The sequence below is a fragment of the Numida meleagris genome, chromosome 5, assembly GCF_002078875.1.
Source record: "Numida meleagris isolate 19003 breed g44 Domestic line chromosome 5, NumMel1.0, whole genome shotgun sequence".
In the NCBI taxonomy this organism is placed as follows: domain Eukaryota; kingdom Metazoa; phylum Chordata; class Aves; order Galliformes; family Numididae; genus Numida; species Numida meleagris.
In genome coordinates, this window is record NC_034413.1 from 19,442,024 (window position 1) to 19,456,508 (window position 14,485).

At 41.3% G+C, this 14,485-nt stretch overlaps 1 protein-coding gene across 35 annotated transcripts in view; it reads right to left on the bottom strand.

Moving 5' to 3' along the window:
- The window catches only part of SORBS1 (sorbin and SH3 domain containing 1), a 163,132-nt gene that overhangs the window by 104,515 nt on the left and 44,132 nt on the right, over window positions 1–14,485 (bottom strand). For 2 of the 35 annotated variants that reach the window (XM_021398250.1, XM_021398254.1), the window contains exon 1: window positions 7,760–7,948. The exons of the other annotated variants lie outside the window; for them this stretch is intronic. The gene's annotated coding sequence lies outside the window, so the exon portion shown is untranslated. Of the gene's footprint in view, window positions 1–7,759; window positions 7,949–14,485 lie in introns of those variants that run through there. 35 annotated transcript variants of the gene reach the window in all.

Below are 14,485 nucleotides of genomic sequence, written 5' to 3' on the forward strand. Positions count from 1 at the left end.
GGCGTTGAAAAGACAAGCAGTTTTCCTCCTAAGAACGCTAATACGAAGTTAGGTAGTGTCAGCTCATAACAGATTTCAAGTTGTGGGTTTTTAAGTTGTGGTTTGTGTTTTGGCAGAGACATCATTTGGATCCAAACACACTTGGTGCAAATACCACAGCTGAAGGTGTCAATTCCAGATTGTAAATGGGGTTGTACTTAAAATATAGACCAGTCTATGATGGAATACTTGGGATCCCAGGACATCAAGATCACTAATCAGAAGTCAGATGGCACAGCTCACTGGTGAAAGCACTAGGTCTTGAACACAACAACAGCAATTTTATAATACTGTCACCCTTCCACCTTCCTGAAGTCCCCTCCCATTGTGCAGCCAAATGCTCAAGGGGACTTGGAAGTCCCAACACTCCTCTCTGCTGTGACACAGATGAGGTCAGGGCTCTTTTCTTAAGAGCAGAATTTGGGTCTAAGGGAAATCTGTACCTATCTGAAAGGCAGTTGTTTATCACTGTTGATCTATGACTACAATCTCTTGGAGTATTGGAGCATCAGGACGACTGTATCAATTACAAAATACTGTAGCTGATGAAACAATGTATCTAGAGGGGAGATGCTTAATACATGCTGCAGTGGATATCAAGAACCTTCTCAGCTCTCTACACAGTTACAGGAAAACTACTGACCTACACAGTTCCAACTTGCTTTACAACTCCTGTGCTAAGGAACCACAGTAACCTTTCCTAGTCGTAATGCAGTTTGCATTCCAGAAACAGTCAATACTGTTAGCTGTATTTAATAATCTGTTCTGGCGGATCCTGTTTATTCTGATGCTAACAGAGATGAAACATACACCAAAGAAAGGAAATATAGATTAAGTCCATAAAAGATTTATGTATATTATTGACTGTGTAAATCCAGAGACAGCATTAAAGAATGGAAATGGAATGAGACATTTTCTGAAGTAACATTTCAGACCACAATCAATTTTGCACGGTACTAATTTATTTAAAGGGAAGACTGAAGTTCTACACCTTAAGATAACCCCCCACTCAACTTCCACTGAAAAAAAAAACCAACCATGGTGCATTCTGTATTTAGGACCTGATTTTGCATCACCTTACACAGACAGCCATGAGCAGCCCCACTGACTGCAAGGCAGAGACTCTCCTTCCAGGCATGGGGTCTGCAGGCACCTATTAGCACACGTTTGTATGTCAATCTGTGTTCATATTAAATCAACGCTTAATACAGTGATTTCTTAATTTATCTAACAACTGCCTCAGATCGCGTAACAAGGACACCCTAAAATATGGTTTTATTTACTTCTGCTAGTGCTTTAAAACAAATTGAGCAATGCTATCCGGAGCTTCAGGGCATGGTATTAATTTGAGCTTCAGAATGTCAATGGGAGAAGAAAAGGCAGTTTATTTCAGTAACAAAATGCTTTTATTATCTATCTGCAAAATACACGTGACATTTAGAAGACAGTGATCCTCACATCCTTGTGAACTTTAGCAAGGATCCATTACAAAATGCCATGAGCAACTGATGGATTGCTGTAGTGTTGCGACAAAGAAATTGGCTTCCATTAGCAGTCTTGTGACACGCAGTAGCTAGCACAGGACAGAAACCCCGCACATCACAAATCCACACCATTACTTGGGGCTTCTCAATTCATAAGTGATACTTTGTTTTTTATTAAGAAAACTAGATTACTTGAATTTGGGGGTGTTTCTCCATATACACTTTTCACTGATTAGCAAACAAGTCAGTTCAAGTTGGTGTTGCTAGCTGACACTCATATAGCAACAGACTCCTTCAAATGGCTTTCATTTAGCTTTACTGCAATTGTATGAGGTAGCCATGTGATATTAGGCCTGTTTTAACAGCTGGGAAATAAAGAATAAAATGAATTTTTTAAAAAGCTGTTCAAGTTTGCTTCAGCTGAAGTCAACGAAAAATTTGCCCAAGCGAGATTTGCATTTGCACGGGATCTCTTTATACTTCCCTGGCAGAGGGAGAAGCCTAGTTTAAGGATCCTGACCTTGCCACATCACATAATAAAGCTGTAGTGGAAGAAAAAAGCCTCTATTAGCTTGAATGGGACCAGATTTTACCGTGCTGTATACTTCTGAAAAACCCATCCACAATACCTAGATGATATGACAATATGACACAACAGGCTTGCAACAGAGAGAATACAACAATTCTGACATAAGTGAGCACCAGGCCAAAACAGCTTCTCTGAACATGTTTCTTACTTTGAAGAGGGCTCAGTGAGTCCCACATAAAACCTTTCATTATTTTAGAGGATATTTTATAAATGGATGCAAAACATTTGACCTGATAGTTCTGCTGACCATTACCAACCTGCTCAGAAGTAAGCACAGCCTGCACAAAGGTGTGCATTGTTAGAAGGGGGTGACATTCAAATTATTTCATTAACACGTGAGTAAAAGATGGACAAAGGCAGAAAGGTTGAAGGAATTCTGTCAAAATACAACCTCAGAAAAGGCTCCTTGCTCAGACGGGCCTGGATGGAAGATTAAGGCTGGATACCTTTTTTGAATGCAAACAGATGGCATTTGCTGTACATGGACTTATTTCCATTAGCTTCCATCATGACTGAGGCTTGGAGATGCTCTGTATGTGAACATACATATATGACTTTGAGTGGACCAAAATGCTGTTTTAAGAAAGCCACCCAAGTTTGTTTAAAACTATCAGTTCAGTAAGTTGTTCCCTCCATCTTCCCCCTCCACCCCAAACCAGTGCTTACACTTTATCCATGTATGGAAGAGATTTCAGAGGTCTGAGTCATTAAAACCTACAGAGAATAAAAGAACTTGGCAAATATGAAAGCAAGGCATTTTAAAAGGCTCTGAGACAGCCTGCTCCCCCTTGCTACTGAAGATGTGATAGATGAGTTGCCATTTATGTGTAGGAGCTGACAATCTGAGGTTTTGGGCAAGCCTATAAACTTAATTACACACAATGTGCCCCCAAACAGTTTCAGTACATATACATGCCAAAAACTGAGGGGGAACCTTTTGATCTTACTAAGAAAAATGAAAAAAAGAAACCAACATTTAAAGTAGTAGCCTTGTGTATTATCTGCAGACAAACTTCCTGCCAAATATTACTGTCTCCGCCAAGAACTATGGTATTTTTGGACAGTTTCTTATTTACAACCCCTCCTTGCTCATGAAACAGTGATGTTTTGCCATTTTTAGGAGTGACTGATTATATAAAAAGCGCAAACAATTTCAAGCAACAATGTCTTCTCACAGTACTTGCCTTACTGGAGAGAGCATTACAGCAATCTTCAGCTTCCCTGTAAGGGAAACCAACAAAACCAACAAACAACAACCCACACAACCAAACCAGACATTTCAAGGGAAAAAAAAACAACAATAAACATGCTGAGGAAAGGTCCAAGAGATGTTTGTTGTGTGGCAGCTTAGACAACCATATGACATTACCCATAAGCATACGGGATTTACCAGGTACAATATCCTGCTCTTGGTAATACTGTAATACGCAAACAGAATCAGTGGTATTAGCTTTTTTCCTCCCCTTCCTGATTTTTAAATGTGTATCCACACATCTTCCAGATCTGCCTTTATGAAAAGCAGACTTTCTGATGACATTCAGCTTTCAAGCATTTAGGATGTACCCATTCAGAGCGTTGCTAAGAAATCACAGTTCATCATGATGCTTCCTCCCTCAAGATAATTCAGCAGGGCTCAGATTCTCAGAGGTCACTGAGGATCTGGGACTCAGGAAATCTGAGCTCCATTCCCAGCCTTCTGCTATCACTGCACTACAGTGCAGCGCCTCCTTCTCTCAAATAATAAAAAAAAAATAGGGCTAAAACCAGCCTCCTTTTCAAGAGCTTAAAAAATGGATCAATACTATATAAGAGCTGTGTGCTTATCACTCAGTCCTCACATCCCCTCCAAAAAACCCACAGGATTTTAACATTTATTGGCCATAAGCTCCTGGAATATTCTAGGTAACATTTACACCAATTCAAACACAGCAGCATTTCTCAAGCACTTATTCTCTTACTCCTGTGTCTACCCAGAGTAACCCATCTCAAATACATTTACACAGGCTTTCAGTTCTACTGCTGTAAATTCAACCTAAGCTCCTCACCATGGCATCTGATCTGCACCAGTACTTGCAGCCACACAGCTCCCCACGAGAAGGGCTGTATTTTCTCAATTACAAAAGCATTTAGGATTGAATACCACAGACAGACAGGGTCATTTGATTTCCATTTGCATAATTAGTGATTACTTCACTTCTAAGAAACCCACCTTCACCTCACCCCATCATTTCCTCATTCACAACCTGAATAAGTTAAGAATGAGAATACTTGAATACACTGAAGGCAAAATCCAGCCATTTTGATTATTTCATGGATAACAATCCTTCTATGTATACTATCTGCAAGAAATAGCATATTTAAAGATAAGTAATACTCTACTCCTCAGAAAGTACATTCATTTCATATAAAGAGTCTCTAAGATCATACAAAAAATCATATTTAAAATATATATTTTCAAATCTTTCCATATTTTATGTACTCTCCCTTTCTCATTAATAGGGACTCAAATTTGTTCTGTTTCTTCATTTTTTTTCCTTTTTCCTCAATATCATAATCAATGAAGTTTGAAGCAATTACGAAGTCACATAGAAAATATCAGGACACCGAGTGAGAATGAAAACCCTGAAGAGGTATCTGAGAGTGAGCTGCAAAACAGGTTAGCACAGATTTGGGTGCCAAAAGCTTTTCATGAATGTGGCAAGATGATGAGAGGTAAACAAAAAGAAATAGGTCTCAGAGTCCATTCTCTGCAAAACTTAAGTAATTCTTTTAAGAGTCTGGAGAGATCAGAACACAATTTTTGTAACTCAGAAACTAATCATGTCAAAGGCTGTATGGGGTTTCTCATACAAGAGGACAGCCTTTAGTTAGGCAGTCTTGGCCCTGGGGAATCCTACCACATACAGAAGGAGCCAGCAAATTTCAGTGGAATCTAAAAATAACATAGAATGCTACCTCAAAACATATTAACGTGCTAAACATTACTGCAGCCTGCCTAGCAGGAAAGATTCGATACATAAATCTGCGCTTGCCTCCACTCAGATATTACCAGAACTTAAAACCAAAAATAGGAGCCCAACATCTTACTTTATGGATTAATTGGAATAAACTGAAGTCAAAGAGACGTGCTCTGTGCGACAGATGTGACCCTTTCCCAATAAAGCTTTCAGCAGATCTTCAGTTCAGTGAATGCTTTCTATATGAATAAATGCAGATGCAGTCGCCTCAAAAATCTGTTTTCATATTTCGGTATTTTTATTGCAGTAGCATCTAATTGTTCAATCAAATACCATCCCTAAAGCACTAGGTGTGTGCAGGACTGCACTCCTTATCAGACTAGTTCAGAGCTGATACCACACAAACAAATAAAGCATTATTACAAGCACAGTGGAGGAAACATAACGCAAATAGATCAAATAACATGACTGAGATCACACTGTGTGCAGCAAAGTTACGTACTCAGCTGGTGAGCCCCAGCTCACTGCCAAAACCTATTTCCACCTCAGGCAGGCTGAGCTTCCCAGGCTGCTGGCCGCACTTGTGCCCAGGTGCAGTCATTCCCTCTCATGTTGGCCAAGAACCGATGGCTGTGCAGGACTGTGAGCTATCGCACTGGTTGCAACAGAGATCACGCTTTCTGCAATGGAAGACCATTCAGTCACCCGAAAGGAGCCTTACAACAGGAGCCCTCCCGCAGAGCAGACTGAAGCTCTATACAAAGTGGCTTAACAACTGTTAACAACCACGCTGTGGGTTCCAGCCACTCCTCTAGACATCTGCCTCATTTGGTCTGTCTGCCTCAGAAAGATCTGGAATAGCAAACTTGGGATTTAAATTTCAAGGAAACCACCTGGCAAAACCCAACAGGAGCACGAGGCAATGTGCTGGGCTCTGCTCAGCTTCCTAAGCTCAGGCCCTGGCAGCCACCCCCAGGCAGGGATGGGAGCAGGAGGGCGCTCAGAAAGGTGCTGGCAAACAGGACTCCTCCTCAGAGCAGCAGCAGGCAGCAGTTTGTTCCCAAGGTCACATAATGCAGCTCCAGCCTTTAAAATGACCATAAGTTACTAAGCAAGAAGATGAAACACGCCAAATTGAAGCATTAAAACCAATGCCCATCATGAGAAGGGTTACATCTTCTGCTATCACCCACAGCTACCTAAGTCAAAAAGCGCTCACAGGCTTCAGCTAAATCTGAATAAAACTCAAACTAGCTGCAGTTTTTATCTCTCAGACCAAAGCCTACGAAGACCACTGGTACCCAAGAGCAGTTGCCAGGCAGCTGTGCACAGCACAGGCTGCCTGGGGCCATAGAAACACCCAGCCTACAGGCGTACCCTATTCTGGGGGAGCAGGGGCTGCCTCTGCCATGCAAAACTCAAGTGAGTTGAATACTACCAGGACAGACACAGGCCATTATGGGAACAGAATAAAACTGGAAAATTGGGCTGAAGATCCAGCACAGATACCAACCACCATGCTTGCCTTAAAGTTCAAGTGACCACATACTCGCACAGACTTCTAAAACAAAAGGAATTCCCCCATATTTCTCAGCAGAACCAAGAAAAAAAATCTAGCACTAGGTCTCATTTAAAATGTTTTAACTATGCTGCTAATTATTGAGTCAATTCGTCAAGTTTGAGGCTGGCTCTAAATGGTTCCAGCTGCAGCACAGAAACCTAGAACCAAACACAAACTAAATTTCTAAGGCTTCGCGTCGCTTCAATTGTCGGTTACATTAAGACAATAATTTCAGCCCCAAATTAACAGTTATTAAGAAGGGCTGAAGTTGAACCTATCTTACTCTCAGTTAAGAATTCAACTTGAACTTGCAGTTAGACACACGGCATCTCTTTTGTTTCAGGATGTTCATTTGGGGAAATTTAACCGGCAAGAGATGCCTATCTGAGAATGGAATCAATCAGGAATGCAGTTTACAACAGAAGGAATTTCAGCAGACCATAAAGGAGAGAGAGAAAAAAGAAAACCCCGCTACAAGAACAGTTCGTCACAATGCAACTGTAGCGAGTTTGGGCAGCTTCCCAGTGGTCCAGAGGGAATTCTACTATTTGCTGAGTTTAGTGAATGTAATCGAGTGCCGAAGGAAAACCAGCAAAAAAAAGTACTGCTGCTTTCACCATTTTCTCAGTTCTGCTCAGTATGAGACAGCATACAGAAAACAGAGAAATTATTGTATTGCTGCGAAAGCAGATGTTCTCAGCACAAATAAGAGTGACTGATTAGACACTGAATAAAACTACACGATCAGGCTTGTTTTTTTTAAATAAAAGTCACTCAGCTAGCAGAGAGAAGTAAAGAAAAAAAGAGACTCAGAAAATACTTTGGGAACAACATCTGCAGAGATAAGCAAGTCCCGCTTAGTTATGCGGTAAAAAGGAGCTAGTACTTTCCCCCGCAGATCATACATAACATCATCTGAGCTACTTTCCTCCAAGAACATCAGCGTGCAACATTAGGCAGGAAATTCTAAATCATTTAGAAGAGATGCAAACGGTTAACAGGAAATATAAAGTGAAATAATTCAAGCAATCTCCCTCCAAAGACAACAGATAGTCCACCAGTTATTTATAGAGGAAAACGCAGAAGAGATTGGAAAGCACTTAAAACTTCTGAGGTTTTAAATACTCACTTCTTGCAGCCAAAATCACATCAGATGAACATCCAGGAAAATTTTTAAAAGCTCGCGTTAAGGAGCTTAACCAGCTGAGAACATGATGTAGCTCTTCCTTTGGGCTGTCCAGCCATACGCATTTACTCATTCAACAGAAGCACAGAGCGTGATATTGTAGTGCAGCCTTTTTACGTAGGGACGCCAGGAGAGGGGGGAGGAGGGGAAAGCCCTTCCCAAAGGCTTTAGTTCAGCCCACTCATTAAAATACAGAGTGGAAACAGCTGCTGTGGAAAGGAAGAGGATGTCCTGGCAGTTTCTTGGGTGTAAAACGGTTTAGTTCTGGAATCTTAACAAGAAAATTTTCCTTCTGAATTTTATTCTTACTATGCATTTTTCTTAAAAAGTACATAAATTAATAACTAAAACCAAAACAAATCAACTTTTCCTCCAACTCAGCTCAGAAATTAATATAACATACTGGATAGTCGACTATCCATTTTCAAAATCAGTACATCTTATTAAGGGAAATAAATCCCTAAAGGATCCTCTTTCTTCTCCCTGCAAGGACAAGTACGAGTTCATGTGCACTTTCTAAGGCTTAAATCTACATATAATGTAATACCCAACTCATCCAGAATGCCTGCTCACTAAGATGTACCAAGAAGACAACAAATATTAGTTCATTAATAGCAACATTTACAACTGACAGCATCTCTCATATAGATTAGCACCTCAAAGTTAAAACTAGGTAGGGAAGGAAGGTAGGTGGTAACAACAGTGAAAGCCCCAGGAGCGTTTCTTCAAGGAGACACTAAAAAAACAAGGATTCTTCAGTCTGAGAAGGTGCTGACAGAGGGGAAATGAGAGCTCTATTAAATCTTGAAAGGCGTCAAACCCACTAATCTGGGAATGGTGGCTCGTTCCTTCTGGTAACACAAGCACTGAATGAAATCTTGAAGAAGCCTTAGAACAAACAAAAACCAGTACTTCTTCACAGAATATGTAACTGGATTGCAAACCTCATTGCCACAGGACCTTGTGGAGCTCTGCGGTGTAAACTAGCTCAAAAATGAAATGCTAAAACTCATAGCTTGGGAAGTTGTTAACCACAAGTTACTAGAAGGTGCAGATACTTCGGTGAAGTAGCACTTTCCATTTGGCCTCTACATTAACCTCTTCCCTAAAGCTGTGACACTGGCTCCTGCCAGAGATAGCAGACTGGATTAGGAGGAGCACCTTTGAGCCACACCTGTAGCTTTATATCCTCTTTTACCTGATTTTTCACTACACTCCTTAACAGGCAATTGTCAGTGTTGCTAGGTCCATTTCACAGACAGAGAATTAACAATGTACATTAAGAAACGAGCATCAAAGCTATTTTGAAATTCTGACTACCAACCAAAATAAGACACTGGGACACAACCCTTGCTGGCCTGAAGTGAATTTGCACTTCCTCAAAGGCAGCACCTGAAGTGTCCCATTTTTCACACTGTTGCATATGTGTCTCTTCCCCTGAGACTCCAGTGTGACAACTCCATGTGCAAAGTTCCTCACCAACAGTCTTTCTATAACAGATTTCAGCAGCTATTTCTCCTATTTTCTGCTCAACACATTCTGGTCATGAAACTTGATATCTAATATCAAAGCTATTTTAAATACGTGTACTTCTTTTTTATATATCATCAACTGGCATTTTTCAGTTTTCAACTGGGTAATGATCATAGCAGCAAGTAGAAAATAGTTGTACAATGAGAGACATACCTTAAAAACAGCCTTGCAGTAGTCAAACATTCACTGCGTAGCAAAAGGCGTAACTGCCCACTAGCTCTGCTGGTTAAACAGCTGGTGTTAATTAATATTCAGAAACAAGATACTTCTACGCAAAATAAACCAACTGACCTGAGAGATTGGGTCTGAGAAAAGCAGCTACAAACTCTGCTTCCCTTCTCTGCTTAATTTTAAGCTGGGACTTAACAGCTGTTTGTCTGTCTTTGCGTGTTTAATGTTTCCTGTAGGTCTGCAAAAGCACGCAAAGTATTTCAGTTCAAGGCCTCTATATGGTTGTAATAGGAAATGGCTGTCTCCCGTAAGGAGCCAGGTTAGTATAGAAACAGAGAGTGTCTGACTGACAGTGAAGTCTTTCGTGTTCATCTCAAAGAGAAGGAAAGGACAGATAAATATTTTACTGCCTTCTGTACATACCACAAAATTCAAACACTGCCTATTTTTGGTTACTTCTCCCTTAAACAATCCAGTCTAAGGTGTGGTACTGTTGTTCTCTTTGTCAGATTTTTTTTTTCATACCAATAGAAAGTTCTGCTCCCACCTTTGCCACAGGTACGTAGGCGAGGGAAGGAGAATGGACAGAATGATTTTCAAGGAAAAGATGGATTTTTCATTGGTGCAATCTTTTAAAAAAAAAAATGCTGCCCAGCGTTCTTCTTGACCATGGGGGATGATTTACATGGAAGTCCAATGGGATACTTTAGTATTCATCCTGAGCACAGAAAGCTCGAGCTTCATAGAACCAAACAGAGATCGACTTAACTCAAAAATCCGGTGGGCTGAGGCAAGGCAACCAAGCATCAGGGATGCAGAACAGAACCTCAAACAGTCTGAATCTGCTCTTTGGATCACAAAGCCTCTCCCTTCCAGCTAACTTCCCCACCCGCCCTGAAAGCATTCTGCTTTGGGCGTGGCTCTTCTCACACAGGAAGCAAAATTTTCTTTTACTGTGGTTCATGGAAAATTTTCTTGTTTTTTTTCTGCAGCCCACTTAGACTGGAAAAAACATTCCCATCCAAAACCCAGGATTAACAAGTCTGCCTATCTGTGGATAGCTCTTTTCAACTAGTAAGGAAGCAATCCCGCAACTGCATGTCTTATGGCTCATTATGGGAATGGCGGTGTAGCACAACCACAGAAAGAGTTTTACTGGATTAGTTATTGTAGAGCACTTTGGGGTACTTTCATCCAAAAAAAAAGGCTCATGAAAACAGAGATTAGATGAATTCTAGGGCAACTATGGTCTTTAAGCGTACAAAGGCTTCCCAGAAATTCAAACGGTAATAAGAGACAACTGGAAACACAGGATAAATTTTATTCCAACTTGTTACGTATTATAAGATATGACGATTGAGTTGTGGAGTATAAACAGTACAATCCTCAGGCACAGTAACTGAATTTATTACCTATCCAAAGCTTGCTATCAGTAACATGAATCCTATTATTGCTTTCAGTAGGCTTTGGATCAGTCTCCCAAGAGCAATGTGGAAAAAAAAAATTCCAGCAACTAGAGAAATAAAAGCAGTTTAATTTTAGTAATGTATGGATTTTTTTTTTTTACTTTTCAGGAAAAAAGGACCTGGGAGATGGTACAGTTGATCAGATCATCATTTTATTTAATCCAGAAGCCTTTATCAGTACCAAAAGCCTTAAGGTCACATACAAGAAACTAACTAGCAATTCTGGGAAAGCTGCAGCTGGGCATCTCTACTGCTTGAGAAGAAACAACACAGCTTCCCTGCACCAGCAAGGCGTCATTTTATATTTACTGGATAAGTTTTCAGCTGGATCAGTTCCCAATTTACCTCACTGGTGCTAGCCATGAGTTGAATCAGTTCACAACAGTTATGAAAATGCAGCTCCACAGAAAAACTTAAAATGAAATATTTCACAGTTTGGTGAAACAAAGCAGAAGCCAAGAGAACAGGTCAGGTAAGACAAATATTTAGGAACAAGTATGATTGTCTGTATGTCTGGAGCAATGCTCCTGGCATTTCTGAGAACCTGGAATCAAACATATGAATCTACTCTAAAGTAGAGGTCACCCAAGGAACCTGTGGCACGGCAAGAAGCAAATCTGGAAGCCCTACTCAAGTATTGTCCCTCTTCAGATGGTTTGATGTTCTCCAGGCAGCTCAGCTCCCTCCTGACTACAGGGTGATATGATTCTCTTCATGAAAGAGACATCATTTCTCATACATCATTCTGTAAGTTAACAACCTACTTTACTTTCAGCACATATACAAAATGCCCTTTTCCTTTCCCCAAGCTAGGTCTAGGTTAACAGCAGTGCAGTACCCACAGTAACTCCAAATTTTTCACCATCAATCTCAAATAGGGAGGCACCTCCCCGCCAAATTGCGGTTTGGGTCTTTACTGTGTTTTCCAGGCTTGGCTGAAGCCTTATGACTAGCTCTGCTTCCTCTCCTCTCCCTCACAGCAGCTCTGGCCCAGCAAGCAGCACAGCTGCTTCTCCTGCCGTCTTGCTGATGCTTACTCCTAAAATGCCTTCTTGGAGCAGATGTTTCCCATGTGCTTCATTCTTTATTTTCTCCCCACCCCCTACATGTTCCCATGCAAGAAGCAGTTTATCTCCTTTAGCATGCAGATCCAAACCTGAAATAGTGTAAGCTTTATCAATCTAACCATTGTGGTTCTGGAACAGGCAGGAAAAAAAGAAACAGTCTCTGTCTTTTTCCCTGTAATAATAGGTGGGGAGGAGGGAAAAAGGCATAACCTTGACACAGCCTTTGGTTCTCATTTCACTTTCAGATCACCAGCTTTTCGGTTTTCTTTCCAGGGGTGAAATTTTATTTCTTAGCAATATTTTGGTAAGCAAGATTATTTATTATCTGCATTTTTTGCCCCTTTCACTTCTACCTCATTCCACTGTTTTGAAGCTGCCACTAAGCTGTGATTTGAAGATATAAATCCTCACTTCATAGATACCTCAAATGCCCCATTCACCCTCTATGTGACATTTCCCTCCCTCTGGCTGGCTGTCCTTGGCATCAAGGCCTGCAGTGGCTCCAGACCTTTATACAAATTACCTTTGCTCTGCTGCTTGTTTCCACAGTTAGTTCAACAACTCAAGCCAGTTTCACCAGCTTATGCTACCTGAATCAAATCTAAAAGCAACATCCTCCAGCTGGACTGACACTAGGTTATTACAACTTCTTCTACTCTTAAGAAGGTTTTGCTGGGAGAGGGATAGATGCAGTCCCTCCCATGCAACATTTTGCTTTTCTGAGCTGGACTTCTCACTTTAGGCCAAATCCTGAAAGTGTCATCAGCCTACTAAAGGAGCATACAACTGCACCCTGCAGGCTTGTCATTGAGCCCTGCCACAAGTAGGTGAGACTATGATTTCTAGCAGCTGCCAATAGATCAGGAGAGCAGGAGAACCCAAGCACTCAGAAACCTGAAACTAAGAACTAAAGTCACACAGGTTTCGCCCAAATGGTCAAAGCCCTGTGGATGGAAGCTTACCTGGGAACAGTCCACAAAATCCTTGTTGACTTCATTCTTAAGAGGTCCTCACTGACCTCAGCCCCAGGCAGGCGATGCTGTCTGTGTGTCCCCCAGACATGGCCTTTGTCACCTGTATACAAATGGCCTGGAGCTGGCAGAGCAGGGCAACAGGAGGGACAGACAGCATGATCGGCTTGCCTGCCATGCTGGTAATGTGTCGGAGTACAAGAGCTGGTGACAGGATGGCCCTTTCCTGACAGTTTGCTCCCAAATTCACTGCCTCTGTGCAAGTAGCTTTCCAGTGTGTGACTTCTCACATTCCACAAGTGCTCTGATTAAAATTGCTCCACTCAGCCAAATGTTTAATAACTCCTCTGATAGCTCTGTATTAAAAATGACTGTGAGGGTAAGGGAAAGCAGAAAGAAGAGTAATGGTCTGAGATAGTTAAGAGCAGCGCTGGGGCAAAGAAAAGGTTTGCTTTCCAAATGCCACATGTAGATTTGCTGCTAGGACACAACGGGTGCGTGGGCACCAAAAAGCCCCAGGCAAGGACTACAGTCTCATTTTCAGGCTTAACCAGAGTCTCTCTCCATGAGTTCAGCTGAGTCACTTCATACTCTGCTCTTCTGAAAAATGGCAAAAATCTACATTAATGCTACATACAGCGAGTTTTTATATTTGTAGTGCACTCCCCTCACAGTAGCAACTGGCTTTTCCCTGTGCCCAGATCTCAGATGAAGCCACAAAGTGACACAAACATAACTGGCAGAAACCTTAATAATTTTGTAGCACTGCCATGAAATTACTTGTATGGACCACTTAGACCTGGCACTAGCTGGTTTTAACAGGCTAAAAGCTTCCTGGCAGCATGGGCAAAATTAAACATATCTGAATGATGGATTTGGCTGTGACAAAGTTGCCAAGAAGCCCCTCTATTCCTGATGCTGTCAACAGATAGCAAAGAGGAAAAATAGCAGCTGAGGCTCATGGAAGGTGTCACTGCTTTCTCCACACCAACTATGCCTCTCTTTTATGTATTCTTCCTCCCAGCAGTGCCACAGTGGAGTCAGCTTGGTTTTCCAAACAGAGAGGACCTTGTGCCCTAGACAAGTCTGCTTAGAGCCAGCCCCACATAATAATCACTTCCCATACTGTTCATTAGATTCATCATGAAGTGTTTTCTGTAGCTCCCTTACAGGGCAGACTCCGGACAACAGATACAAACATCAGTGCAACCCTTTGTTTTACAATTCCTCGATATTGCTCTAAGGGGAAAAAAAAAAAAAGGTGAAAGGCAAATAGATAGAATGAATCTAGAGAGAATAAAGCTAGTACTGGAAATTCCCAGTCAATAGAAGGAGCTTCCCAGGAGGAACTGTTGTTCAGAAACATGGAAAAAGCGCAGAGCTCAGAAAATCAATAGATATTGAAGGAACACAGTTTTATCTTGACCAGGGCAGATCAAAGAAATTATATTAAATGCTTTT